Source organism: Lagenorhynchus albirostris, chromosome 17, assembly GCF_949774975.1.
Source record: "Lagenorhynchus albirostris chromosome 17, mLagAlb1.1, whole genome shotgun sequence".
NCBI lineage: Eukaryota > Metazoa > Chordata > Mammalia > Artiodactyla > Delphinidae > Lagenorhynchus > Lagenorhynchus albirostris.
In genome coordinates, this window is record NC_083111.1 from 48,895,547 (window position 1) to 48,923,396 (window position 27,850).

The 27,850-nt window shown below is 42.0% G+C and overlaps 1 long non-coding RNA gene across 2 annotated transcripts; it reads left to right on the plus strand.

Annotated features, from left to right (window-relative positions):
* The first annotated feature begins 8,565 nt into the window (after window positions 1–8,565).
* On the plus strand, window positions 8,566–27,103 carry LOC132507761 (uncharacterized). 2 transcript variants are annotated; one of them, XR_009536300.1, is made up of 3 exons: window positions 8,566–8,714; window positions 10,251–10,329; window positions 27,062–27,103. It is a non-coding gene; the product is annotated as an uncharacterized LOC132507761 (long non-coding RNA). The 2 variants fall into 2 exon arrangements; XR_009536301.1 differs by lacking the exon at window positions 27,062–27,103 and adding an exon at window positions 11,994–12,072.
* Window positions 27,104–27,850: the final 747 nt, after the last annotated feature.

The window sequence follows — 27,850 nt, forward strand, 5'->3', positions numbered from 1 at the left end:
AGGTCTGTGTCTATTCCCATCTTGCCCCTACGTTCTTCATGACCTTTTTTTTTTTCTTAGATTCCATATATATGTATTAGCATACAGTATTTGTCTTTCTTTTTCTGACTTCACTCTGTATGACAGACTCTAGGTCCATCCACCTCACTACAAATAACTCAATTTTGTTTCTTTTTATGACTGAGTAATATTCCATTGTATATATGTGCCACATCTTCTTTATCCATTCATCTGTTGCTGGACACTTAGGTTACTTCCATGTCCTGGCTATTGCAAATAGAGCTGCAATGAACATTTTGGTACATGACTCTTTTTGAATTATGGTTTTCTCAGGATATATGCCCAGTAGTGGGATTGCTGGGTCATATGGTAGTTCAGTTTTTAGTTTTTTAAGGAACCTCCATACTGTTCTCCATAGTGGCTCTATCAATTTATATTTCCACGAACAGTGCAAGAGTGTTCCCTTTTCTCCACACCCTCTCCAGCATTTATTGTTTCTAGATTTTTTGATGATGGCCATTCTGACTGGTGTGAGATGATATCTCATTGTAGTTTTGATTTGCATTTCTCTAATGATTAATGATGTTGAGCATTCTTTCATGTGTTTGTTGGCAGTCTGTATATCTTCTTTGGAGAAATGTCTGTTTAGGTCTTCTGCCCATTTTTGGATTGGGTTGTTTGTTTTTTTGATATTTAGCTGCATGAGCTGCTTGTAAATTTTGGAGATTAATCCTTTGTCAGTTGCTTCATTTGCAAATATTTTCTTCCATTCTGAGGGTTGTCTTTTCATCTTATTTATGGTTTCCTTTGCTGTGCAAAAGCTTTTAAGTCAAATTAGGTCCCATTTGTTTATTTTTGTTTTCATTTCCATTTCTCTAGGAGGTGGGTCAAAAAGGATCTTGCTGTGATTTATGTCATAAAGTGTTCTGCCTGTGTTTTCCTCTTAAGAGTTTGATACTGTCTGGCCTTACATTTAGGTCTTTAATCCATTTTGAGTTTATTTTTGTGTATGGTGTTAGGGAGTGTTCTAATCTCATACTTTTACATGTACCTGTCCAGTTTTCCCAGCACCACTTATTGAAGAGGCTGTCTTTTCTCCACTGTATATTCTTGCCCCCTTTATCAAAGATAAGGGGACCATATGTGCGTGGGTTTATCTCTGGGCTTTCTATCCTGTTCCATTGGTCTATCTTTCTGTGTTTGTGCCAGTCCCATACTGTCTTGATTACTGTAGCTTTGTAGTATAGTCTGAGGTCAGGAAGCCTGATTCCTCCAGCTCCATTTTTCGTTCTCAAGATTGCTTTGGCGATTTGGGGTCTTTTGTGTTTCCATACAAATTGTGAAATTTTTTGTTCTAGTTCTGTGAAAAATGCCAGTGGTAGCTTGATAGGGATTGCATTAAATCAGTAGATTGCTTTGGGTAGTAGAGCCATTTTCACAATGTTGATTCTTCCAATCCAAGAACATGGTATATCTCTCCATCTATTTGTATCATCTTTAATTTCTTTCATCAGTGTCTTATAATTTTCTGCATACAGGTCTTTTGTCTCCTTAGGTAGGTTTAATCCTAGATATTTTATTCTTTTTGTTGCAATGGTAAATGGGAGTGTTTTCTTAATTTCACTTTCAGATTTTTCATCATTAGTGTATAGGAATGCCAGAGATTGCTGTGCATTAATTTTGTATCCTGCTACTTTACCAAATTCATTGATTAGCTCTAGTAGTTTTCTGGTAGGATCTTTAGGATTCTCTATGTATAGTATCATGTCATCTGCAAACAGTGACAGCTTTACTTCTTCTTTTCCGATTTGGATTCCTTTTATTTCCTTTTCTTCTCTGATTGCTGTGGCTAAAACTTCCAAAACTATGTTGAATAAGAGTGGTGAGAGTGGGCAGCCTTGTCTTTTTCCTGATCTTAGTGGAAATGCTTTCAGATTTTCACCATTGAGGACGATGTTGGCTGTTGGTTTGTCATATATGGCCTTTATTATGTTGAGGAAAGTTCCCTCTCTGCCTACACTCTGCAGGGTTTTTATCATAAATGGGTGTTGAATTTAGTCGAAAGCTTTCTCCGTATCTATTGAGATGATCATATGGTTTTTCTCCTTCAGTTGTTAATATGGTGTATCACGTTGACTGATTTGCGTATATTGAAGGATCCTTGCATTCATGGAATAAACCCCACTTGAGCATGGTGTATGATCTTTTTAATGTGCTGTTGGATTCTGTTTGCTAGTATGTTGTTGAGGATTTTTGCATCTGTGTTCATCAGTGATATTGGCCTGTAGTTTTCTTTCTTTGTGACATCGTTGTCTGGTTTTCGTATCAGGGTGATGGTGGCCTTGTAGAATGAGTTTGGGAGTGTTCCTCCCTCTGCTATATTTCGGAAGAGTTTGAGAAGGATAAGTGTTAGCTCTTTTCTAAATGTTTGATACATTCACCTGTGAAGCCATCTGGTCCTGGGCTTTTGTTTGTTGGAAGATTTTTTTTTTTAATATTTATTTATTTATTATTTATTTTTGGTTGCATTGGGTCTTGTGCTGAGCGTGGGCTTTCTCTAGTTGTGGCAAGCGGGGGCTACTCTTTGTTGCGGTGCGTAGGCCTCTCATTGCGGTGGCTTCTCTTGCTGTGGAGCATGGGCTCTAGGAGCATGGGTTTCAGTTGTTGTGGCACATGGACTCAGTAGTTGTGGCTCGCGGGCTCTAGAGCACAGGCTCAGAAGTTGTGGAACACGGGCTTAGTTGCTCCGCGGCATTGGGATCTTCCCAGACCAGGGCTCGAACCCGTGTTCCCTGCATTGGCAGGTGGGTTCCCAACCACTGCGCCAACAGGGAAGCCCTGTTGGAAGATTCTTAATCACAGTTCCAATTTCATTCCTTGTGATTGGTCTCTTCATATTTTCTATTTCTTCCTGATTCAGTCTTGGCAGGTTGTGCATTTCTAAGAATTTGTCCATTTCTTCCAGGTTGTCCATTTTATTGGCAGAGAGTTGCTTGTAGTAATCTCTCATGATCCTTTGTATCTCTTCAGTGTCAGTTGTTACTTCTCCTTTTTCATTTCTAAATCTATTGATTTGAGTCTTCTCCCTTTTTTTCTTGATGAGTCTGGCTAATGGTTTATCAATTTTGTTTATCTTCTCAAAGAACCAGCTTTTAGTTTTATTGATCTTTGCTATCATTTCCTGCATTTCTTTTTCATTTATTTCTGATCTGATCTTTATGATTTCTTTCCTTCTGCTAACTTTGGGGTTTTTTTGTTCTTTCTCTAATTGCTTTAGGTGCAAGGTTAAGTTGTTTATTCGAGATGTTTCCTGTTTCTGAAGGTAGGATTGTATTGCTCTAAACTTCCCTCTTAGAACTGCTTTTTCTGCATCCCATAGGTTTTGGGTCGTCGTGTCTCCATTGTCATTTGTTTCTGGGTATTTTTTGATTTCCTCTCTTTGATTTCTTCAGTGATCACTTCATTATTAAGTAGTGTATTGTTTAGCCTCCGTGTGTTTGTAGTTTTTACAGATGTTTTCCTGTAATTGATATGTAGTCTCATAGCATTGTGGTCAGAAAAGATACTTGATACAATTTCAATTTTCTTAAATATACCAAGGCTTGATTTGTGACCCAAGATATGATCTATCCTGGAGAATGTTCCATGAGCACTTGAGAAAAATGTGTATCCTGTTGTTTTTGGATGGAATGTCCTATAAATATCAATTAAGTCCATCTTGTTTAATGTATCATTTAAAGCTTGTGTTTCCTCATTAATTTTCGTTTTGGATGATCTGTCCATGGGTGAAAGTGGGGTGTTAAAGTTCCCTACTATGAAAGTGTTTCTCTCAATTTCCCCTGTTATGCCTGTTAGTATTTGCCTTATGTATTGAGGTGCTCCTATGTTGGGTGCATAAATATTTACAATTGTTATATCTTCTTCTTGGATCGATCCCTTGATCGTTATGTAGTGTCCTTCTTTGTCTCTTCTAATAGTCTTTATTTTAAAGTCTATTTTGTCTGATATGAGAATTGCTACTCTAGCTTTCTTTTGATTTCCATTTGCATGGAATATCTTTTTCCATCCCCTTACTTTCAGTCTGTATGTGTCTCTAGGTCTGAAGTGGGTCTCTTGTAGACAGCATATTTACGGGTCTTGTTTTTGTATTCATTCAGCCTGTCTGTGTCTTTTGGTTGGGAGCGTTTAGTCCATTTACATTTAAGGTAATTATCGATATGTATGTTCCTATTCCCATTTTCTTAATTGTTTTGGATTTGTTATTGTAGGTCTTTTCCTTCTCTGTGTTTCTTGCCTAGAGAAGTTCCTTTAGCATTTGTTGTAAAGCTGGTTTGGTGGTGCTGAACTCTCTCAGGTTTGCTTGTCTGTAAAAGTTTTAATTTCTCCATCAAATCTGCATGAGATCTTTGCTGGGTAGAGTAATCTTGGTTGTAGGTTTCTCTCCTTCATCCCTTTAAATGTGTCCTGCCAGTCCCTTCTGGCTTGCAGAGTTTCTGCTGACAGATCAGCTCTTAACCTTATGGGGATTCCCTTGTGTGTTATTTGTTGTTTTTCCCTTGCTGCTTTTAATATGTTTTCTTTGTATTTAATTTTTGACAGTTTGATTAATATGTGTCTTGGCGTATTTCTCCTTGAATTTATCCTGTATGGGACTCTCTGTGCTTCCTGGACTTGACTAATTATTTCCTTTCCCATATTAGGGAAGTTTTCAACTATAATCTCTTCAAATATTTTCTCAGTCCCTTTCTTTTTCTCTTCGTCTTCTGGAACCCCTATAATTCGAATGTTGGTGCGTTTATTGTTCTCCCAGCGGTCTCTGAGACTGTCCTCAGTTATTTTCATTCTTTTTTCTTTATTCTGCTCTGCAGTAGTTATTTCCAATATTTTATCTTCCAGGTCACTTATCCGTTCTTCTGCCTCAGTTATTCTGCTATTGATCCCATCTAGAGTATTTTTAATTTCATTTATTGTGTTGTTCATCGTTGTTTGTTTCATCTTTAGTTCTTCTAGGTCCTTGTTAAATGTTTCTTGCATTTTGTCTATTCTATTTCCAAGATTTTGGATCATCTTTACTATCATTATTCTGAATTCTTTTTCAGGTAGACTGCCTATTTCCTCTTCATTTCTTAGGTCTGGTGGGTTTTTACCTTGCTTCTTCATCTGCTGTGTGTTTTTCTGTCTTCTCATTTTGCTTAATTTACTGTGTTTGGGGTCTCCTTTTCTAGGGCTGCAGGTTCGTAGTTCCTGTTGTTTTTGGTGTCTGTCCCCAGTCACTAAGGTTGGTTCAGTGGGTTGTGTAGGCTTCCTGGTGGAGGAGACTAGTGCCTGTGTTTTAGTGGATGAGGCTGGATCTTGTCTTTCTGGTGGGCAGGTCCACCTCTGGTGGTGTGTTTTGGGGTGTCTGTGCCCTTATTATGATTTTAGGCAGCCTCTCTGCTAATGACTTGGGTTGTGTTCCTGTCTTGCTAGTTGTTTGGCATAGGGTGTCCAGCACTGTAGCTTGTTGGTCGTTGAGTGAAGCTGGGTCTTGGCTTTGAGATGGAGATCTGTGGGAGATTTTCGCCGTTTGATATTACGTGGAGCTTTGAGGTCTCTTGTGGGCCAGTGTCCTGAAGTTGGCTCTCCCATCTCAGAGGCACAGCACTGACTCCTGGCTGCAGCACCAAGAGCCTTTCATTCACATGGCTTTTGTGCCGCCCTAGTCTAGAAGCTTATATATAACTTTTATAAACAATAATTTATAACATATGGTCAAGTCAAGATAATAAAACATCCTTTTTCTCAGCATTGTGACTTTGATCCATTTCTGCTAAATAATTTCACTTTAATCTCACTGAATTGTAAATAGTTCTGTGTACAAAGGTTCGTTTTTTTAGTCATCAGTTTAATAAACTCTATTATAAATACATATAAGTCTAATTTTTAGGAAATTATAAGTTAAAAAGAAATTAAAAATCCAAAGCAAAAATATGTTGTTTAAGAATTCATATATTTAGGGACATCCCTGGCTGTCCAGTGGTTAAGACTCTTTGCTCCCAATGCAGGGGGCAAGGGTTCAATCCCTGGTTGGGGAGCTAATATCCTGCATGCTGCATAGCACAGCCCCAAAAAAACAACATATATTTGTAGTAAAAATATTATAATATGCACAATGATGATAAAGATCAAAATCTGGAGAGTGGGAGAAGGGTACAGTCAGAGTGGGATACACAGGAGATTTCAACTCTTTTAATAAGGTTTGTTTTTATATATATAAATTTATTTTATTTTTGGTTGTTTTGGGTCTTCATGGCTGCACGCAGGCCTTCTCTAGTTGGCGTTGAGCAGGGGCTATTCTTCGTTGCGGTGCACTGGTTTCTCCCTGGGGTGGCTTCTCTTGTTGCAGAGCACAGGCTCTAGGTGCGCGGGCTTCAGTGGTTGTGGCACGTGGGCTCAGTAGTTGTGTCACGCGGGCTCTAGAGCACAGGCTCAGTAGTTGTGGCGCACAGGCTTAGTTGCTCCGCGACATGTGGGATCTTCCCTGGACCAGGGCTCGAACCCGTGTCCCCTACATTGACAGGTGGATTCTTAACCACTGCACCACAAGGGAAGTCCCGATAAGGTTTCTTTTTTAAGCTGTGTGTTCATTCTGTTGTTTTTTATGCTTTCTTGGATATCTTAAATATTTCATCATGTTTTTCTCAAGGCTGATAATATCACCCATTTCCCTTTTAATCCTTAGGAGCTATTGTAGGCCTCGAATTACTTGATTGACAAGGTGAACAAAGTTCTCTGGGGCATCTGTACTGCTCTTAGTTTGGGTGTGGTTTCAAAGAAATAATGCAAATACTGGTCTGTAAATCTGAGCTTCTGTATCAGTTTGATTCCATCAAGAAGCAGATGCCTATGGAAGATATGTCGCGAGAGATTCATTGGAGGGAAGTGTCTTTGAAGCATAAAGAGGAGGTGCAGGAGGAGGCAGGCGGAGCCTTCCATCTGTACTGTAGGCTTGACTCCTGGGACAGGAGAGCAGGAAGGAAGGAGCACCGGCTAGGAAGAGCCTCAGACTGCAGTGCAGTTCTGAAAAGGGTTGGGCCAGGCTGTTGGGGTGTCCTCGAGTGCACGCTGCTTGTCAGAAGAGTCCCATGTTGTGCAAGAGCAGGCCAGCACTGGTACCCTCTCTGCGCTCAGTCAGTGGCAGGGAGCAGCCCTGGGGAAGCCTGGCCTTGCAGCGAATGCGGCGGTGAATCCAGAGCGGTGGTGGCCAGGACCCCTCAGCGGGGACTCAGTCAGCTATGCTTCCTGCAGCCAATTCTCTTGAAGGAATTCTGAACGGAGCATTCCTATAGCTGCACCCCTTGCACCCCACAGACCCACTTCTTGCAGGATTGGGGAGCAACTCCGTGATTTCTATGTACTTTGCTTAAGGAGGAGTTGAGTTGGATCATCAGTATCCCCTGTCACTGAAGGGCCACATCTAGTATTCATCCTGTCTTCCATCATCCATTTTAAATGTTCCTCATCCACAGCTATCACCTTAGCAGGTTTTGGTGGCTTACCTAATGGTGTGACCTAAACCTTCATTCCTGAGGGGTTCCACCCTTTGCTAATCACACCCTTATCAGGCTGGGGTTGTTACACATATCCATTTACAACTGCAGTGGAGCGAGGGAATACCAGTAGGCACCAAATGGGTCACCTGTGTTCTGCACATAGTTCTCCCATCCCCCTGACTCCCGCTGAGCAACATCAGTGACCCCTGCTAGAAGGGTGACTGCTCTTCTAGCTTGCTGGTCCCTGGACATAGGAAGTCCAAAGTACCTTGGTGACAGTAATGGCATGTAGTTCAGTAGGACTTTTGCTGTGTACCCTAGTAAGAGTGTACCCCCTTTGGTGACCAATTCTTGCAACCCTGAAGAGCCCAGAGTTTTAGGAATGGTAAGCAGAGTCCTCCAGTGGGTCACTGGAAGTGATGGTAATTGGAGCCATCACTTGTATCCGAGAGATTTGATGCATATACTGCATCCTGAAGCGTGGTACCCCATCCTTTCAGCATGTTGCCTCTGAGCTGGTGCTTACGTTGTGTCTTTAGTAGGCCACTCCAGTGATCTGTGAGACTGCAGATTGTGTTCATGTGATATGATCAGTGGGTTCTGTGGTTGGGCCCACTCTCACTCCTTTGCTGAAATAGATCCCCTGGATAAAAACTGTTTTGGGGTGGGATTCATGCCTGTGAATTAGGCATTCTATTAACACCCAAATAGTGGTGCTGGCTGAGACTTTGTAGCTCTGGTATCTGGCGATATCAGAATAGGTATCCCTGTGAAGTTGAATTGCTGGCCTTTCTAGAATCAGAAGGATCCAGTGTAGTCTAGATGACACTAAGTGGTCTGTTGTTCTCCTAAAGGTGAAGCACCATATTGGCATAGCATTAGTCTCTGTTGCCGACAGATCGGACAGTCAGAAACACAATAGCTAGATCGGCTTTGGTAAGTGGGAGTTCATCTGTTGGGCTCAATCATAGCCTCTATCTTTGCCTCAAGCAATTCTATCCATGTGCCCATTTTGCCTCTTCTAGGGTGGCCAGTGTCAAATGATGGGATCATTTTATCTACTTGGTTGTTGATGAAAGTGCCTCTTCTATGGTGGATGCCCATACCCTCACCAGAGGGCCAGCCATTGACCACTGCCCAGGAATCTCACCTAAGGCCACTTCTACATAAAACTATGAGCAGGTACCTTGCTCCCACATTTTCTTTCACTACTGTCTTTCAAGGCCCACCCCTTTATATGTCTCTAATGCAGCCCTGGTCCGTTTGTGCCTCACACCCACAATTTGAGCCAAGCCAACCCACTGGTATTGGGCATCATCCTCCTTCAGCTGGTTGTACCCCACCTCCCCATATGGCCGCAGGTACAAATGGGGAAAACAGCATTAATGCAACTGTGATTGACGTGTAGGTCTGAGCTACCTGCTCATTCATCTTACTTGTACCCTCTGGTCTTGCTTGGGCTCAATCACATACGTACCACTTTTGTCTTCTGAGGGGCTGCTGCTGAGTTCATACAACTTTATATATCTTTGTGGGTCTGACTAAACTCATAACAGGCAGTTCTGGACACACGGTTACTTGGTGTTCACGGTCAAGCATGCTGTGCCTACCAGAGCTCAGCAACATTTTAGGAGCTATTTCTCAAATGGCTTAATTCGCTGCAGATGACACGTCTTTGCTGTGGAATCCTAGAGTCTTGTGTTGTGATTCTGCTGCTGGGGCTTGTCATAAACTCCACACTGCATCTCTCCCACCAGTGATGCTTCCTATACCGGAAGGTCTGCTGGATCTTATGGCCCAAGTTTCAGGGTTGCTCGCACCACAGCCTCCCGCAGCACTGTTTCCTGCCCTGGGCCCCATGCAAAGCTGGTAGGCTTCCATGTTACCCAACATATGACCCAGAGCATAAATACTCCTAGGTGTGGAGTATGTTACCTGCAGAACTCAAAGGGGCCTGCCAGGCACAGTGCTTCCTTCCAATGCAATATTTTGGAAGCGATACCATGGCATGCCCCTGATCGCTAGACCTCTAAAAAGTCACTGAAGTGGCAGATCGCTGAACTTTCATAGGATTAATTTTTCACCCTCTTGACTGCATATGTCTTACCGAGGCTTCAAGGGTACTAGTCACTTCTGGCTTGTCCTGTCCAATCAGCAGAATGTCATCAATGTAATGGATACATGTAATGTTCTGTGGGATGTCCAGTCAGTCCAGATCTCTCTGGACTATGAGAGAGTGCAGGAGAGTTAACAGCCCAAGGGCAGAATTAAATGAATAGTATTCATTCCATGTGAATGTGAACTGTTGCTGGTCCTCTTTTTAAATTGAAATAGAAAATGCATTTGCCAGATCAATAACCGCATACCATGTACCTGAGGCCTAGCAACACGTTTGCTCTAGCAACGGTACTATGTCCATCACAGCAGTTGTGATTGGGCCTGCTTGCATTGACATTACAGTCATTCTCCAGAATCCACCTGGTTTGTGCAGGGGTCAGACTGACAAATTAAACAGAGATATGAAAGAAACCACACCTGCTCCTCTCCCTGCCCCCCCGCCCCCATATTTTAAGTCCTTAATGATGGCACTAATCTTCCCTATCCTACCCACCCCCAGTGCAGTATTGTTTTTTATTTGCTAGATTTACCTTGGTTGGGAGGATGGGGTGAAATTTAAGAAGTTTTTTACTTGTTTTTCCTTACCCTCTTACCTTACAGGGCAAGGATTCAATGTGGTGTTTACTCCAACTACATCATTCCCATTTATGCATTTGGGAACTGAGGAAACGACAACTGGGTAAGTCCTTGGACTTATAACTTACCCAGTCTATAAGTTAGACTTTTGATAGATCTTCATTTATTAAATGGCCCTCATGAGCTTCCATTCTAACAGGGTCATGATGACTCTTTAGGTCTTTGGGAATCAAACTCTGGGTCCAAAAGTCCTTGCAATATCTAGCTATTCCCCCTTTCTCACAGTTCCCTGAGTAAACGGTCATAGGTCCTTTTGAGAAACCACTGTTGCGCATACTTGCTGTGGTTTTGCAAGGTCCTTCCTCCTAGGGACCCAGCCACCTCTCTAGTCAGTGGTTGCAGATATGAAAGCCGGCTCAGGTCTGGTAACTGAGCAAGAGCTTGCGCTTGTTACTGTGACTACACTTGGCCCCCCTACTCCTACAGTCTTGCCTTTTTCTGGTTGTAGGCATCAAGGAGTACCCTCATTGGATGCCCATCTGTTTTGCCTAAAGGACACCATGCTTTGTTTTCACAGTTCCCTGCAGATTAAGACTATTTGGCTGTCCCTCAGCCTTGCTGATCATTATAGCCTCCTGGCTTCTAATGGTGAAGCACCACCCCCTGACCTCTATTACTGGTATATATTTGGGGGCAAAGGTATGGTCACCATAGATTTTAATGAGCCCAGCTCTGGCCTGCAGAGGAGAGCCAGCAGTGAACATTTTGGTGATGTTAGTGCTCCTCTCACCAGCACATTCTTGTTGACCTTGGTGAATGATGTGTCTTCTAGGCTTTCCCATGGAACATAATCGGTTTTAGCCTAACATAATAATACATGCATCCAGCATGCCAACTTCCTTCAGCTCTTCATTTCTTTGTTTATAGGCTACCAAAGCAACACAGGTGTTTCCACTTTGCTCAACATTGGCTATCACTTTCTCTAGGCTTCTAAGAGCCACACTTGTTTGCCCCATCTCCTGAGTCCTTGCCAGGGTGGTAAATCCCATGAATTAAGAAAGTGCCCCCAGTTCAATGCATTCTTCCTTTTTCAGTGTTATGTTCCTGCCCCCTTGATCAAGCCCCCTTAGAATCCAATCCCAGCAGCACTCCCCTGGCTCCTGCCAGTGTACACATGGCTCCTTTGATGTGTAAACTCTTTCCTCTCTTGTCAAGGCCAACATATCCCCAGACAAGAAATGCTGGAATTTAACTTTAGTTATTGGGCTGGCAGCATGCAGTGTAGATGGGGAGAGCTCCATACCTGCTGCATTGCAAGGGAGAAGCCTCTGCAGTATCTTCCCATATGGGGAAGTGCTAGCCCTTGGGTGGACCACCTCTCCAAGTTCTAGGGATTCAGGGAGGTTTGCAGTGCCCCAATCCTTGGGACATCCTTAGAGATCTCCCACCCCATATTTCAAAATCCTATGTTTTCTCTACCAGAGCCCTGTCCTCAGCATAACAGACCTACACTGGCTGAGCATTTAAATGTCTCAGGAGCTCTACAACTCTCATTAGCAAATCCTTTGTCTGCTTCTCAGCTTTGTCTGCACTTTTACTGCAGCAGCTGAGGGCCTCTTTGGAAGCTAGCAAAGCCTCTAGTCTCTGGCTCTCACACTTACATTTAATTGTTAATGGCCCTCTTTGTTGCTCTGCAGGGCACCAATGCAATTTAATTACCAGTGACTCTGCAATCCTTACAGGCTTTTTGCCGCTCCTATCTTTCAGATGCTTGAATCATCACACCTGCAATGGTAGTTTCCTTCATCAGGATATTTTTCTAGGTCATCACCACTGAAATCTTCAGCAATTGGGCCAGAGGATAGTTTTTATCAGCCAGGCAGTGAGTGAGCCTATTTCCAAACTCCATCTTACTGTCTGTGTGTTTTCTTTAATCACTCTCAGTATCACCTGGGTCTGTTCAGGTTCTCTGAGAAACAGACACCAATCAGGGTTAGACAAGCAAGAGATTTATTGGAGGGAACTGTGTGTGAAGGATAAAGGGGAGGGAACAGGAGTAGGCGGCAAGAGCCTTCCACCTGTGTTGAAGGCTTGACACCTGTGACAGGAGGTGGAGAGAAGGTCTGAGTAGGAAGCGCCTCAGACTGCAATGCAGCTCTAGGAGGCCTTTAGCCAAGCCAGTGGGGAGTCCTTGAGACAGAGTTGCCTGTCAGAGAAGCCCTGAGCCCCTTGATGACAGACCAGCACTAAGACCCTTGCTGTGCTAAGTCACTGGCTGGGAACAGCCCAGGAAAGTGTAGCTCGACAGGAGCCTGGTGGTGGATCCAGAGGCTTTGCAGCTGGGGTTCTTAGGAAATGACGCTCCCCACTGCCAGTTCTCTTGAAGGAGATCTGAGTGGCACATTTCCTGTGGCTGCTACAGCCACCCACTTTCATTCCCATTGTCATTATGATTTCATACCGATTCGTATTTCTGTATAGGAGATCTCAGATCACTGTTAAGTGCACAGTAATTTTTTTACTTATCCTGAAATTAATGTAAGTGAAAGTGCAATTCATTTGTAAGGTGCTATTTAAATATTTGTCTTAAGTGATGTTCACTTAACTGATATTAATTTAATATTGGTTTTAAGTGAAAGTAACTGTTACATGATTGGGAGTGACCATGGGAGAGAAAGCAGCCAAGCTCAACACTTAGCACTTGGCATATAGTGGGTGCTCAGTAAGTGTTTGTTGACATAAAATAAAACCCAGACTTGGGTCCCTGGTAGAATATTTGCTTATGATTTTAGTTATGTATTTTCATGACTTAGCTCTTTTTCCTTAATGCCTTTGTCCTCCATAAGCCAAGGAATGCAGAATGTCCCTATGTAAGGAGAATGCTGCCTTAAAATATATTTTGTCCTGAAATAGTAAAAAAAAAAAAAAAAAAATCGTCCACATGCATGAATAAAAAAATGTGGCTCAATTTTTTGATGGTTCTAATAATAAAAATTAGATTTGATACAACAAAAAGTTGATTAAATTAATTGAACTATGCATTATAGCTGGTTACATTCTTTTTTTTAATCAATGTAAGTTGTGTTTTAACATTTTATTTATTTCTTTATTTTATTTTTTGGCTACACCGTGTGTTAGTTGCGGCATGCAGGATCTTTCGTTGCAGTACGTGGGCTTCTCTCTAGTGTGGCGCACAAGCTCAGTAGTTGTGGTGCATGGGCTTAGTTGCCACGTGGCATGTGGGATCTTAGTTCCCCGACCAGGGATCGAACCCGTGTCCCCTGCATTGGAAGGTGGATTCTTTACCACTGGACCACCAGGGAAGTCCCTGGTTAAACTCATTTTGATGAAAATATTCAAGGTATTTTTTGTCACCCATACCACACCTCAATTTGAATAAATTAATTGAAATAATTGATTAAAATTATTGAAAATATATCCATATACCAAAATTCAATCACATATTTAAAGTTAGGCCAAATAGATGTTTACAAGATACCTTTCTGATGTTATTGTTCTGTTGAAGAGTAATCACAGTAACTGAAACAGGACCCAGCCGTTACTCTTAAGGGACAGGGGATGAGAGTGCATATATCCGGTCATGTAGTTAAAAAACAAAGCCCCAGTTTTCCCTTTTGTTTGATTTCTTTTTAACTGTGCTATATTTTTTCTTAAATTTTACAAAACATAAAGGAGGATCACAGATTTTTTTGCTTATTGAAGGTGGTGGGCAAGGGTATTCAGTGATGGAAACCCTAGTACTAGTACAGTGTTCTGGCCTATCCATAAGCCATTTGATCACTTTTGAAAATTTCCATGTTTGCCATCTTTCTTTCTCATGTTTACTTGAGGGCAGTGTAGAGGGAAATGATGGAGGGTGAATGGTCACAGAGCTTACTCTCAAGTATGATGACGGAGTTCTCAACTTGAAGTCAAAGAGAGAGGTCGATAAAATGAATGGACAGAAGCATTTTCTAAAAAACAGTATAAAGTAATTATATATAGTATATATATATTATACTTGGCACATATATTGCAAATGTCTAGGGAGGGGGAAAACTTTATTCCTTTATTCCTCTGGCACTGAAGCTTAAAGTTCAATTTAAAAAACTTCTTTCCTCAAAAACGTTAAAGAAGAGTCTGGATTCACAGCTCCCAGACACCTGGGAGCAAGGCGTTTTACCTTTGGACCTGTGGTTCTCAACTGGGGGCAGTTGTGTTGCCCTGGGGACATCTGACAATGTCTAGAGACATTTTTTATTGTTACAACCAACTGGGTAGGGGTAGAAGTTTCTTGTAATAGGGGCGGGGCAGGTGCCACCGGTAGCGGTCCTGCTCAGCCATTGGTTGGCACCGCGGTGGGCCTCTCCCCCTCCCCTTCCTCTGTATAAAAGGAGCCCGAATTCGGACTGAGGCAAGATGGTGTTTTGAAGTCTGCCATTTTCTCCGTCTGCTGGCTTTCCGATTCAAGGCGTTATTCCTTGCCCCCAACAACTCGTCTCCCGATTTATTGGCCTGTAATGTGGTGAGCAGAGCGAGCTTGGGCTGGGTAATACTGTCACTGGCATCTGGTAAGTAGAAGCCAGAGATGGATGCTGCTAACATCCTGCAAGGCACAAGACAGAACCCTCACAAGGAAGAATTATCCGGTCCAAAATGTCAATAGTGCCATCGTCAACAGAGCCTGTTAGCCAAGCTGCTACCAAAATGCCACCAGGGATCCTTCTTTTTTAAATTAAAATGCAAAACTGCAAATTTTTAACAGTTTATATTTCATTAAGAAAAAAAAAAAAGATTCCAGGCAACAAAGCTGATGATCATCGAGCAATATCTTATCCTTGCAGGTCATAAGAATGAGCCTAACAGGAAAGCGCATCCTTCCCTTACAGCTTCCCCTGAGTAATCAGTTTCAGTCACTGAGGCCAACCTTCAAGTGATTGACAAAGCTGAGTAGAATGGAAGTTTACTCTTTTTTTTCTCTCTCTCTTTCACCACTTGACTCTGATCTTTCTCTCTTGCTGTTTTTCCTGCTCGTGTTTTGGCTCATCTAAAATTTGGTTACACCTGAGCCCAGTGAAGGTCAGTGTGTATACCACCTAAAAAATGCAACACCCACAGTGTGCTGTTTGCTTGGCATCTTGTCGGGGCACTGGCTACTATTGACTTGAAGGGAAGTACCACCTGCTGAGTCACTGGATTGACCTCCTGCTACCACCTGTGGTTTCCATAGTGACCGTCTCAGTGAATTGCTCTCAACGGAACCTGACTGGTTAAAGACGAGCAATTTCCTGTAATTTGAGCCTTTTACTAATCTTGAAATGGAAACATGCTTTCGACCATTCTGAAGAGTAGATTTTCCAGTCAAAATCTTTTGGAATAAAATGCACAGAGATGTTTGAAGAAGTGAGGTTATTAGGGTAGAACGCTGAGGGAGAAAATAAGAACGGTGGTGATATGAAAGTGTTGCTTAAGGAGATAGAGAAATGTTAGTAAATACAAAGGGTTTCCAGTAGCTCCTCAGGAAAGAAAAGTTGCCCCAAATACCTTGTTATTAAGTCTTGCCACTTAGTCACTGCCAGAACACTTACCTGATAGAACCAGAGGAAGCAGATTGTTATTCAACCTATTTTTTAAAATAATCTCCACTCCTCTTATTTTCAGAAAAAAGAAAGGGAAAAGAACAATTGATTCCCCTCACCTGCCACCCACTTGGCGATGTGAACATAGAACAGTCTTTTTGTCTTTTTCTTCTTTCCTTCCTTCTTCCTCCGTTCTCTTTTCCACCTCCTCCCCTTCCTCCTCCTCGTTCTTCATTTGCTTCTATGTTTTACAGTTACAGAGCAGATTAGGGAGAATTTTTCATTCTCCCTGGTATGTAGATGGTGTGACATCTACATCCCAGGGAGACTTAAGGACTAGTTATAGGTAAGGAGGGATAATGAAGAAATCAGGCATCTTAAGTCCTTAGAGAACATTCGTGGTCAGTTTGGATGTTTGAACAATGAATCCAAAATTGGTTGCTGCCCAGTGAACATTGATTATTTATACAGGGCCTTAAAGCCCCATATTAGAAGGTAGTAAATAAATACTTGATTATTTGGTGGAAGAAATTTTAAAACATATAATCAGTGTTCTTCAGTTTTTTGGTATTATAACGTTCATAATAGTGCTAATGGTATATACAATTTAAAATAAGCATTACGTTTACTTTGATCCTGTTCCTTAAAGCTATTGAACAGCTAGGGTTAAATCAGGGCCAAGAACTCGTTTATTGAACGAATGAATGAATGAATGAATGAGCATTCTCTCATTTAGTCAACATTTATTGAGTACCGACAATGGGAGTGTGTGTTTTTAAGTTAGCCTCATGCTTGGGTCTCTTCATAAGCATTGAAGCTAATGTCCCCAAATGAACTCATTATTTTGCTCCAACTCCCAAGTTTTATCTCCTTTTTAGTTCCCTATTTCTTAATGGCACATCACCCACAGGGATACCCAGACAGAAAGCTAGGTGGAAGGAAGCAGATTTTATTAATAATAATCGTAATAGTAACAATAGCTGCTAATGTTTATGGAATTCTCACAACACTGCAAATGCTTTGCATGTACTTAATTTAAATTCATTTACTTTCCATTCTCCTAAGAACCCCCAAAAGAAGGCCCTTTGTAATCCATATTTAGTCTCTGTACTCTGTGCTCAATGTATGAAAGATTCTGAAAGGAGCACAATCTTTTTTTTGGCTGCGTTGGGTCTTCGTTGCTGCACGTGGGCTTTCTCTAGTTGTGGCAAGCGAGGGCTACTCTTCAGTTGCGGTGTGTGGGCTTCTCGTTGCAGGGGCTTCTCTTGTTGTGGGAGCATGGGCTCTAGGCGCGGGCTTCAGTAGTTGTGGCGTGTGGGCTCAGTAGTTATGGCTCGTGGGCTCTAGAGCACAGGCTCAGTAGTTGTGGCGCATAGGCTTAGTTGCTCCGCGGCATGTGGGATCTTCCCGGACCAGGGATCGAACCCATGTCCTGCACTGGCAGGTGGATTCTTATCCAGTGTGCCACCAGGAAAGCCCAGAAGCACAGTCTTAAAGGAGATGGACTTGTGAAAACAAGACATTGCAGTACATTTTGATGCCTGAGAGGATACTACAGCTTCTCCCAAGAGAAAAGGCCTAGCTTCCTGCTGGGGAGGAAAAGAAGCCTCCAGAGGTGAATGATGACCACCCGAAGCCGCTGGTTCTGGCATGTTGCCTGGGTGAGTAGAAACACAGCAGGACTGTTTTCAAAATAAATCTGTGATCCCTCATTCAGATGTGTCACTATGAATGAAAGAAACTGTTACAGCAATGCTTATCAGAAACCTATTACCTAGGTCAAATAATATATAAGGTTTAGGCTAATATTCTCTAGGGAGATAAGAGAGTTGAGGATAGGCGTTTCACTAGGCACTAAAGATTAAGGGATCAGAAAGCACAAAAATTATATTGAGGGATCTTAGGGCAAGTGGTAGGTAAATATAAAGGTGGGTGTGGGCAGCAGAGGCGCTGAGCCAGAGTAGGGTGCGCTGCAGGTCCCGGTGGGTGACCCATGGCAAGCTCAGCCACCGGCAGGTGCACACACACGTGCCCATGTGTGCGAAGGAGCAGGGAGAGGGCTGGCCGCAGTGAAAAGGGAAGACGTCTTCTGGTCTTTATGCCCATAACTCATCCAAACAAAGGAGGGAGGCAGGTTAACTTTTAGGGCCAGCTTCAAAAATAGGCCTGAATGATTTTGTGGTTCCCTCTGTCCTGCCCCCACTAAATAAACCATCTCGTTATTGCAACTAAACACAAAGATTGAAAATACAGGGATTGGTTAATACATTGATCCTTTTTTGTTCTGTTGTGTATAGATTGAGGGTCATTTTGTTACAAGGAACAGTATTTTCCCCAAGGCAGTTCAAGAAATTTGTGGGGAGGAATCTCACAGAAACCCAAGGACAGGACCCCCAGTACAGCTGAGCCAGATGGCCAGGACTCTGGAGCTGGGTGTTGGAGAGCCACAAGGAAACGAGACTCCTGCATCTGCTCTGCCTGTTCTCTACCAACTGGTTTCTTCTCCTTGCTTGTAATTGCTGCTTTTTTTGTAACTTCAACTCTTCAAGTCCACAGACGGCTGCCCCAGCCTGATTCAGCATGGCTTTCTTGACCCATCAATTGGCTCCTTACCTCTATGTCTTTCAACTTCAATTCCTGAGAGAGGGAAATCCCTTAGTTGGGAATCACTTACTCGGGGGCAGAGTCCTTTGTGGCAGAGTCACGTCAGAGGCCCTGGCCAGCAGATCTGCCCTTGACCACTTGCATAGCATGAGCTAGAGGTGGGACGTCTTCAGAATGAGCTCTGGGGATGCAAGTCCCCCAAATGCTTAGTACAGTTCATTTAACCATCAAAACAAATAGCACTCAGTATTTTGCAATCATATCAGCAATCATATCAAAATAAACCCCATCAGTATTTTGATATGGGCAAGGAGGTGAAGAAAGTAGGAAGGACTTGGGAGTCCACAGTATGGGACAGGTCACTCCTGAGTTGACAGAAGGGCACAGAGAGAGGAGATTGATGTCAACCTTAACTCACTTTGACTGCCTCTGCTTTCCTAGCTCCTCTACTCCAGGTCTCCTGATGCTCGCCCCAAACATATCCCAGTCTTGCCTCTGCTGTATCTAACTGAGGTAGGAAGTACAAGGGAGGCTTGGAATTCAGTTAAGACTCCCTAGACCCTCAATGTCTCCCTGCGTCTGGTTATAGATCCCAATCCTCCTTTCTCTCTCTGGTCACCCTGAGCCCTGGTGGTGAGTAATGGCACGGAACTCTAACTACTTCCTATTAAATTGGCCTCCCACGTGGCTGGATCCTGCTGGCCAGGCCCTACTTTCCGGTGTAATGGATGCTTTGGTATGTGTCTTGTCTGGTTCCTACACTGAACCACCACTCAGAAACCCTCCCTCCATGCTCTGACCAACCACTAATAAGCCCCTGAATGCTGCTCGAGCTTGCTAAACCACAGCACCTCTGAGAGCACTGGAGAATTACCAGCATCCACAGCCCCTGTGTTGCCAGGCCAGACCTTATTGTTGCTGCTGAGGTCCCAGCATGCCTTGCACCTGAGAACAAACTTTGCAGACTTCATAATTACCTCAAAGGGAATTTTATCTTCACCTTAGCAGGGATAAAATAGAAACTCTGTACAGAGGTGGTGTTGTCCTGCTAACACGTTCAGGAAGCCTTGCTTTGCATGATTTATGAAGCTTTTTGTTGGCTTTAACACCTTGAACTTCCTCATGAAGAAACGTTTCCCCAAGGATTCCTTAATCAAAACTTTACAATGTTAGACTTGTGAAAAAGTTCCCTTCAACAATTAGAATTTGTAGGGAATTTAAGCCCAAATATTGAGTTTGGCATGATGGTAGTACACATTCCTCAAAGCTATTGTTCTCAATATCCATAATTTTAATTTAAAAATTCATTTGAACTTACTTGTGTTATCACTGTACTGTACATAGAATCCCAAATATAAAAGTTTCAAACTCAAACACAACAACTAACTAGAACAAATATATTTGAGTCTAGTTTCAATTCTTTAAGGAAATAGGTCAGAAATGAATTTATAAAAAGCAGTCTTGTTAATTAGATTCTTGCCAGGTGAAATGCAAAGCTTTGAATAGCATTATCTATTCTGATTTATAATTAATGGACTCAATTTCTATTGTAACGAAGAAATTTCCTATTCATCCATCAGGGACTTTCAAATCACTATCATTCATTTTATGAAGAAAAAATGTGAAATAATCCTAGAGGAAATATATATTTTAAAAATAATTTTACAGGGGCTTCCCTGGTGGCGCAGTGGTTAAGAATCCGCCTGCCAATGCAGGGGCCGTAGGTTCGAGCCCTGGTGCGGGAAGATCCCACATGCTGTGGAGCAACTAAGCCCGTGCACCACAACTACTGAAGCCCGCGCGCTTAGAGCCTGTGCTCCGCAACAAGAGAAGCCACCGCAGTGAGAAGCCCGCGCACCACAACGAAGAGTAACCCCCGCTTGCTGCAACTAGAGAAAGCCCGCGTGCAGCAACGAAGACCCAACGCAGCCAAAAATAAATAAATTAATTAATAAAAATAATTAAAAAAATAATTTTACTAGTCATGTTTTACTTAAATTGGAGTAAATAAGGTAGAAGAAATTAATTACTCCAAATCTGTTTATAATAACCATAATAACCAGTTAGGCCTATAGTACATGATTATAGGCAAAACACTATCCTCTCTGAGACTCAGTCATGTCATATGTAAAATGAGTATATAAAATGGATATACCTACACCTTCAGAGAGCTGAGGGTTTCTAATGAGACAGTGCCACAAGTAGACAAATGGCAGTCTTGACAAAGATGTGTGCTTCAAGATCTAAGAATCAAAGTCAAATGTAGACCTGGGTGGTGCTTATTATTTGAGTCAGCCAGTGAAAGTAACCGTTAGGCAGAATTTCTTTGCTGCCCTTGCAAATGCTTTTGAAATCCTTGGCTGAAATTCTACCCTTTCATTAAAAGAACACTTTAGTAAATTATCAGAAGCAGGGTGCAGTGGGCATTTGTCCTCTTTGTGGCTGCCCAGTATCTACTCTGATGGAATCCATTCTGTGTGATTATTGGAAGTGACGGAGCCAGACGTTCCCTTTCCCCATTCCCTTATGGGAAAAGCCAATTAGATGTTTCTGCCCAGCACTTTGAATCTGGGGCTAGTGAAACTATTACACAGGGACAGTTTTGAATTCACACATGGAGGTGCATCCAGCAGCAGCAGAAGGCAAACATGGCTGTCATGTCCATTGAGACATCACAAACAGACGATTCTTACAGTGGGAATTTGGCCTGCTCCCTAATTTTCCCTGGCTCCTCTCAAATTTCCAGCCTTGGAGTCTAGCCTTCCTGTCAATCTATGACCTATCCTCTACCTTTCCAACAAATTCCTTTTCTGCTGAAGTTAGCAATAGTCAGTTTCTGTTTTTTTAAGAACAAGCATATAGCTCTGAGCCAATTAATTCATTAGGAAATTACCATTTGGTAGTTACATTAGAAATAACTCTTAATTTTTCTTAAGTAAATCTTGCCTTTCAGAGAATTAATTTTCTTTAAAAAAAGAAAAACAGTTGAGTGAGAATCCTACAAAGAATGGTAAGCCCTGTATTGATTTGGGTATCTTGCATATGAACTGCCTCTTCTGATTTCAATGGGGACTCTTTTTTGTTCCTGTTGGGAATGTATCTTTCCCTTTCTCTTTCCATTTGTAAGTCTGTCTTGCTTTTCTCAAGACTATTTTTTTGGGACTTTCGTGGTGGTGCAGTGGTTAAGAATCCACCTGCCAATGCAGGAGACCCAGGTTCGAGCCCTGGTCTGGGAAGATCCCACATGCCACGGAGCAACTAAGCCCCTGTGCCACAGCTACTGAGCCTACGTGCCACAGCTACTGAAGCCCACGCGCCTAGAGCCTTTGCTCTGCAACAAGAGAAGCCACTGCAATGAGAAGCCTGCGCACCGCAACAAAGAGTAGCCCCCGCTCGCCACAGCTAGAGAAAGCCTGCGGGCACCAACGAAGACCCAATGCAGCCAAAAAGAAATTAATAATTTTTTAAAAAAAGACTATTTTTTTCTCATTGTTCAATCCCTGCCCTACTCCACATTCCTGCCACTGATCCACAGATTAGCCCCAGTTGGTCAAGGAAGAGAGATTCCATAGAGAGAGCACAAAGGAAGGGAATCTGTGGCAGCATCTGGGAAGGGCAGAAGGGGCAGGAAGGAAAGCCTATCACATTTCTACTTTAGTAAACTTCACTCTCCTACATTCCCTGGGCAGTTTCTGCTTTCCACTCTTGGGGTAGAGAAATGAGAAAGGGGTAAAGGTAGAAGAGGAAAGAAAACCTTGTTGCCATAACTCCTATCCTCAGCCCCTTATTTCCAACTAGACTGCAAAGACCTTTGTATTGTTTGTTGTTGATTTCTCATCACATAAACAATCTAACATGCTAGACTGAGCTTGCTGAATAAATGTGATTGATCACTTCAACATGATTTATATAGATTCTTATTCTAGCTATATTAAGGCTTAAAATAAATTTTTATGAACTGGTTTGGGAAGTCATTCATGATTTGTAACTTATTCTATTAGAAATTATATTCCAAGAGTCAAATAGTAGTCTTACAAATAAACTTCTATAAGGCAAGTTCGGGTAGACTAGACACTGCCTTTCCAGTACTAATGTTGCCAGTGATGATTTAGTAGGTAAAGGAGACTTCAGCTCAAAGTTGATTTGTGTTGATGAAGAAAATATTAACAGGATCTTAATATATGAATTGGCTAATAACTTTTCTCCATTTAAAAATTATCTGCTCGGGCTTCCCTGGTGGCGCAGTGGTTGAGAGTCCGCCTGCCGATGCAGGGGACACGGGTTCGTGCCCCGGTCCGGGAGGATCCCACGTGCCGTGGAGCGGCTGGGCCCCTGAGCCACGGCCGCTGGGCCTGCGCGTCCGGAGCCTGTGCTCCGCAACAGGAGAGTCCACAACAGTGAGAGGCCCGCGTACCGCAAAAAAAATATATATATATCAGCTCAAATTTTACCTTCATCAGTAAATCTGCACCAGAGAGCTAAAGTGAATTTTAGTAAAATATTTAAGAAGTGGTTTTGAAAGTGGCAAAGAAACCTCAGGAGGCTCCCTCCCCACAACCACCCACATTCCTCTTCCTACTGTCATCCTAGGCATCAATCCCTGCCTTCTCCTCCAGCTACCATACCAGCATCCTACACGCAACCTCCGGCTTCTTCTATCTGCCCTGCAACTTGCTAGCATTGCTCCACTAATTAGTTTGATAATTACCCAGACGCTAGATTTCTACCTTTGGATGTCCCGGGCTCTTCCCTGTCTTTCCATTAGTAATTAAGTCCTAAGTACCTTCTAATTATCTTCGAGTCTTCCCTCTCCTCTCCATCCCTACTGTCAACACCCCACCAATCTAGCCTTCCACCAAACTTCACTCAAAGTACAATTAGGAAGCAAAGTCTTCCTAATAGGTCTTTTTACATAAATTTCTCCCTCTTCTAATTTGTTTTCTACCGTTTGGCCAAAGTAATCTTTTTAAAAAAGCAAATTTCACCATGACTCTCCTGTGTTGAAAAGCTTTTCCATAGCTGACTGTTGCCATTAGAATGAAGTCCAGGGTTCTCAACACGGTCTGCTCTCTCAATTAACATCACACCTCCACCTTGTGCCACACTCCTCCTCCATCTCTGCGTTCACCTAACTGAACTTCTCTCAGTTCTTTGATCACATTGTGCGTTCTCCTGCCTCAAAACTTCCACAGTGTGTTCCTTCTGCCCTCAGGGCTTGTCCCAAATTCTTCAGATTTTCTCAAGCACCATTTCCTCAGAGAAAACTTTCTGGTCCCCATAGGGCAGGAAGTTCCCTCATTCCGAAATCTCTGGGCGCGCTTCTCTGAGAGCTCAAAGGGGAAACAGACCATGTCTTATCCTCAGCTGTATTCTCAGCTCCCTGACCTGCTTTGTCATCCCTGAAAAAACCCCTCTTCCCAATATCCTGAGTAGATGTTATTTCTTTCATTCTTTTCTCATTCGGACTCTCTCTAAGCGAAAGGTATCCAACAGTTAACCGACAGGCCTGGCAGTCAATGAGAGAGGTCTCTAATCAACCTATTTCAATAAGTAATTTTAGAGAGAAAGAATAGCACAGTAGTAACATCGTGGTCCCTCAAGTTAGACTGCTTGGGTTCAAATCCTGACTTTGCCAATCACAAGGAGTATAACCCTGGGTAAATTACTCAGCCTCTAGTCCTGACTGAGTTTCTTCATCTGTAAAGTGGTAGGGATGTTGGGAGAATTACGTGAAATAGCATATGTCAAACACTTAGTGCCTGGCATAAAACACATGCTATGCAAGTATTAGCTATTACTTCTTAACCATGGACTCTGCACCACATTAGACTAACAAAGTTAGGCCTGCAAGGGGAGGGCTTATGCTGGTCTTGTTTAGTTTGGTTTTCCCAATCACTTGCCCAGTACCTAGCACTAAGCAGTTGTCCACTAAATACTTACAGCATGAAATCAAGTATGACCAAGTGAATGATTATCATTTGTTATACATCATCATAGTGCAGAATAGCAGAGAAGGGATCTAACTTTTACTGAGCAATTTCCCTAAGCCTCCTCTCCATATGTGAAAATGGTGGTAATATCTTCTTCACAGGAATGTTGTGAGATTTCAGTGACAATTGAGTATGTAAAATACTTATTCCAGTGCCCAGCACTCTTAGCTCACCACTTATGGGCTAGCTATTACTATTCTCCAAGTTTGGAAGCTAGTAGGTCTAACTCTTTCTTCTCTCAGTTCCAATATTAGATTCTCACGTCTGCAACTTTGGCTGTCCTTCTTCATTATGGCATTTGTGACAAGATGATTTTCTGTCTTCTCAGCCTCTGATCGTTGTTGTAAAATGTCTATGAAAGGTCAGCAGACTCTTCTGCCTTCAATATTAGCCAACGCTTTCCGCGTCTGGAGCTTACTCCATCCTTATGGGTATTGGGAAGATAAATGGAAATGATTAAGATGTACTTTCCAAAATATAAAACATTGTACTATAAGAGTTTGCCAAAGGGAATTAATATAACCAGATATCTGTAGAAGAACTTTATGAAGACCCTGTGTATCTCTCAACCTTAATATCTAAGATTGTAGATACGATAGTCTGTAAACAGCATGTAAAAGCAAATTTATTAAAGTCTGGGACAACTGCATTACCAAGCTGTACACAGCATGTTCTTTCTTCAGACGCTGAGATAAATGAAAAAAAATGGTTGCCATAGAGATAGTTAAACTATGCCCTTTGGCTAGCAGATTAGAAGTCCATTCCAACCTGGGAGAAGAGAATGTATTTTGCCTTTCCAGTGATATTTACAGATTATTCCTATCACAATTGCAACCAAGTTATTAAAGCTCAAATGCTAAACCTCTAAACATTGCACTTTATGAAGACTTTTGTTCTTTTGCTAAAACTTATTTTTCCATTAATGTGCAAACCTTAAAGCTACTATCTTTTTTTCTCGGAAAATGTATTTTTGAAGTTCTTCCCCCAAGATGTTATTAAACTCTTCCTTGAAATCTATTCTGCCACACAGTTGGCTTCATTTCCTTTGAAGCTCATATTTTATTTTTGAATCATTTGTCAGAGGCAATATGTAGTATCACAAAGGATGCGCCAGCACAGGAAATGCTTATGAAGAATGGAAAACCCACTTAATAATAACTCATACTAATCAGTTAGCAGAAAGATTTGTGGGTGGTCATATTCAGATCCTTTTGTAGTCATTTAGTCTGTTCTTCAAAATTAAGAAAGTCATTACAAATCCGTAGCTGGGAAAATCTGCCAGCTGACGCAAGCATTTCCTGCAGGGCGGCAGTTTGTCAAGGTTAAGCTTACTTTGCCTGGTTGGGTAAGATAGGTTCTGTGGATAACAAAGAGGAAGCTGGATTTGTTTTGGAAATTGAATGTATTTTATGTCATCATAAATCTGACCACTGTTCCCTAAAATATTGCTGCATAAATCCATTTCTCAGGTGTGATAACTTAAGAGATTTGTATTCCCTAGGGAAAAAATAATTTCCCTCCTTTCCTGGCATTGGGTATTCAGTCACAGCCTTCCATTGCCCAGGCCAAGGTTTAGGTAATTTCTTCCTTCGCTTATGCTGGTGGTGACTATTTATAATCTGTGTGTGTGTAAGTGTATGTGTTTAATTGGGCATTTACAGGGAGGAAGAATAGTAGGGACAAAATACTTGGCTAAAATAGCCTGAACTCCAAACCAGGACCCCTTAAATTTCTAAATTTGGGTGAGTAAATGATCATGTGCCTCGTTTCTCATCTTCCCCTCATCCCCAATCTCCACTGTCTTTCTCTTAAATGTAGGAAAACCAAACGAGTCAATATGCATGAAGATATTTTAGGACCTGAAAAGGAAGGCCACAAACCATTTAAAGTAGATCAGTTTTCCTTTTTTCTGAAATGAAGTGGAAACAAGCATCTTCACACTTTCTAGATTAAGAGAGTTGGAAAAGGAGTCATACATTGTCCATGTTCTTGTTATTATCCATAAAATCGGTTATTTTACTTCTCCATCTAAGAATCTTTTTAATGTTTGTACAAGGAAAAGTGTGGCAAACGATGAAATAAGACCAGCCTAAACCCATTCTCCGCCCTCTTCCCCATTCCCAACCTTCCACTAGGGAGGCTAGAAATGCTAAATATTTTCTTTCTACCAGGCTTACAGTTAGGTCTGGCCCTGTGACCTGTTCTGGTCAATATGGCATAAGCAGAGATCTACTGTGAGCCTTCCAGGAAAGCTTTTTTTTTCCTAAAAAAGGGCAGATGTGGCTGATGCCACCTTCTTCCTTCCAGCACTTATCCATCTTTCATTATGTCTTAAATGTGAACGTGATATCTGGTATGGTGGTAGCCATATTGTGACCATGAGTCCAAAGTATGAGGCTAAGTAGGATGGAATAGAAAGATAGAAAAGGCCAGGGTCATTGATGGCATCATTCAGCAGGAAATCTGACCTCCTGTCATCTAATTCTGTGAGACAAATAAATCCCTACTGGTTTAAGCCACTGTTAGTTTGATTTTCTGAATACTTACAGCTGAGAAAACATCTTAACTGATACTAGACTTGGTTTGAGTTTCAGTCTAACCACCCCCCACCCTACCCCAAAGGATAAACGTAACTTTTCATTTTATTTCTTGGCTATTTTAGGTGAGATTGTTCCATCTGTAGTGATCATTATAAGCTTTTTTCAATTCGGTAAGTAAACTTGACTTTTCCAAAGGGTGGAAGAGAGGTGATAGTTTAGTGTTATGGAAACATTTGCACATTATCAAGCTGTGCATGTAACACAGTTCAAGAATCATCCTTAGGGTGGTAATAATTTTTAACCAGTTTGGGAAATGAGGCCAGTTACAGAAAAGAGCAAATTTGAAGTTAATCCCTTTTAATCAGAGGTTCAGGTGGCTCATATCAAAGCATTTCTTTGTGTGTAAGTTAATAAAACTGACTTCCATACAGTAGAAAGCACATCTTCCCTGTAAGGATTCTTCGTTTTTCTACCCCAAATCTGTATCCCCGGGAATAGAACCTGCTCTCCTGGCAGATTCACCTGCTTTTAGTAGAGTGATGTACAACTCTTCTAAAGCACTTCTCCTATTGATTTCCCCTGGTCCTAATTAGTACTCCTCAGAATAGTAGATGTACTTCTATAGTTTCTAAGCTGTCAGCTGCAGTGCCATGTATCTATCAGCTTCATCACCTGACACTATCAAGTTCCCCAGGATCTCCTAGTCACTTTGGATAGCCAGTCGTGTTCAAATTAATGTCACTTGTTCTGAACCAATTCTCCATCAGTTATGGGGAAACAGTGCTAAATAATTTATACTGCTATTTAACAGATATCAGCTAAACTTTGAGCACACACACTCATAAAAAGGATTCCTCTGAAAAGATAGCCTTTTATGGTTCTTTAGAAAATTATTCCAATTCAATGGGCTG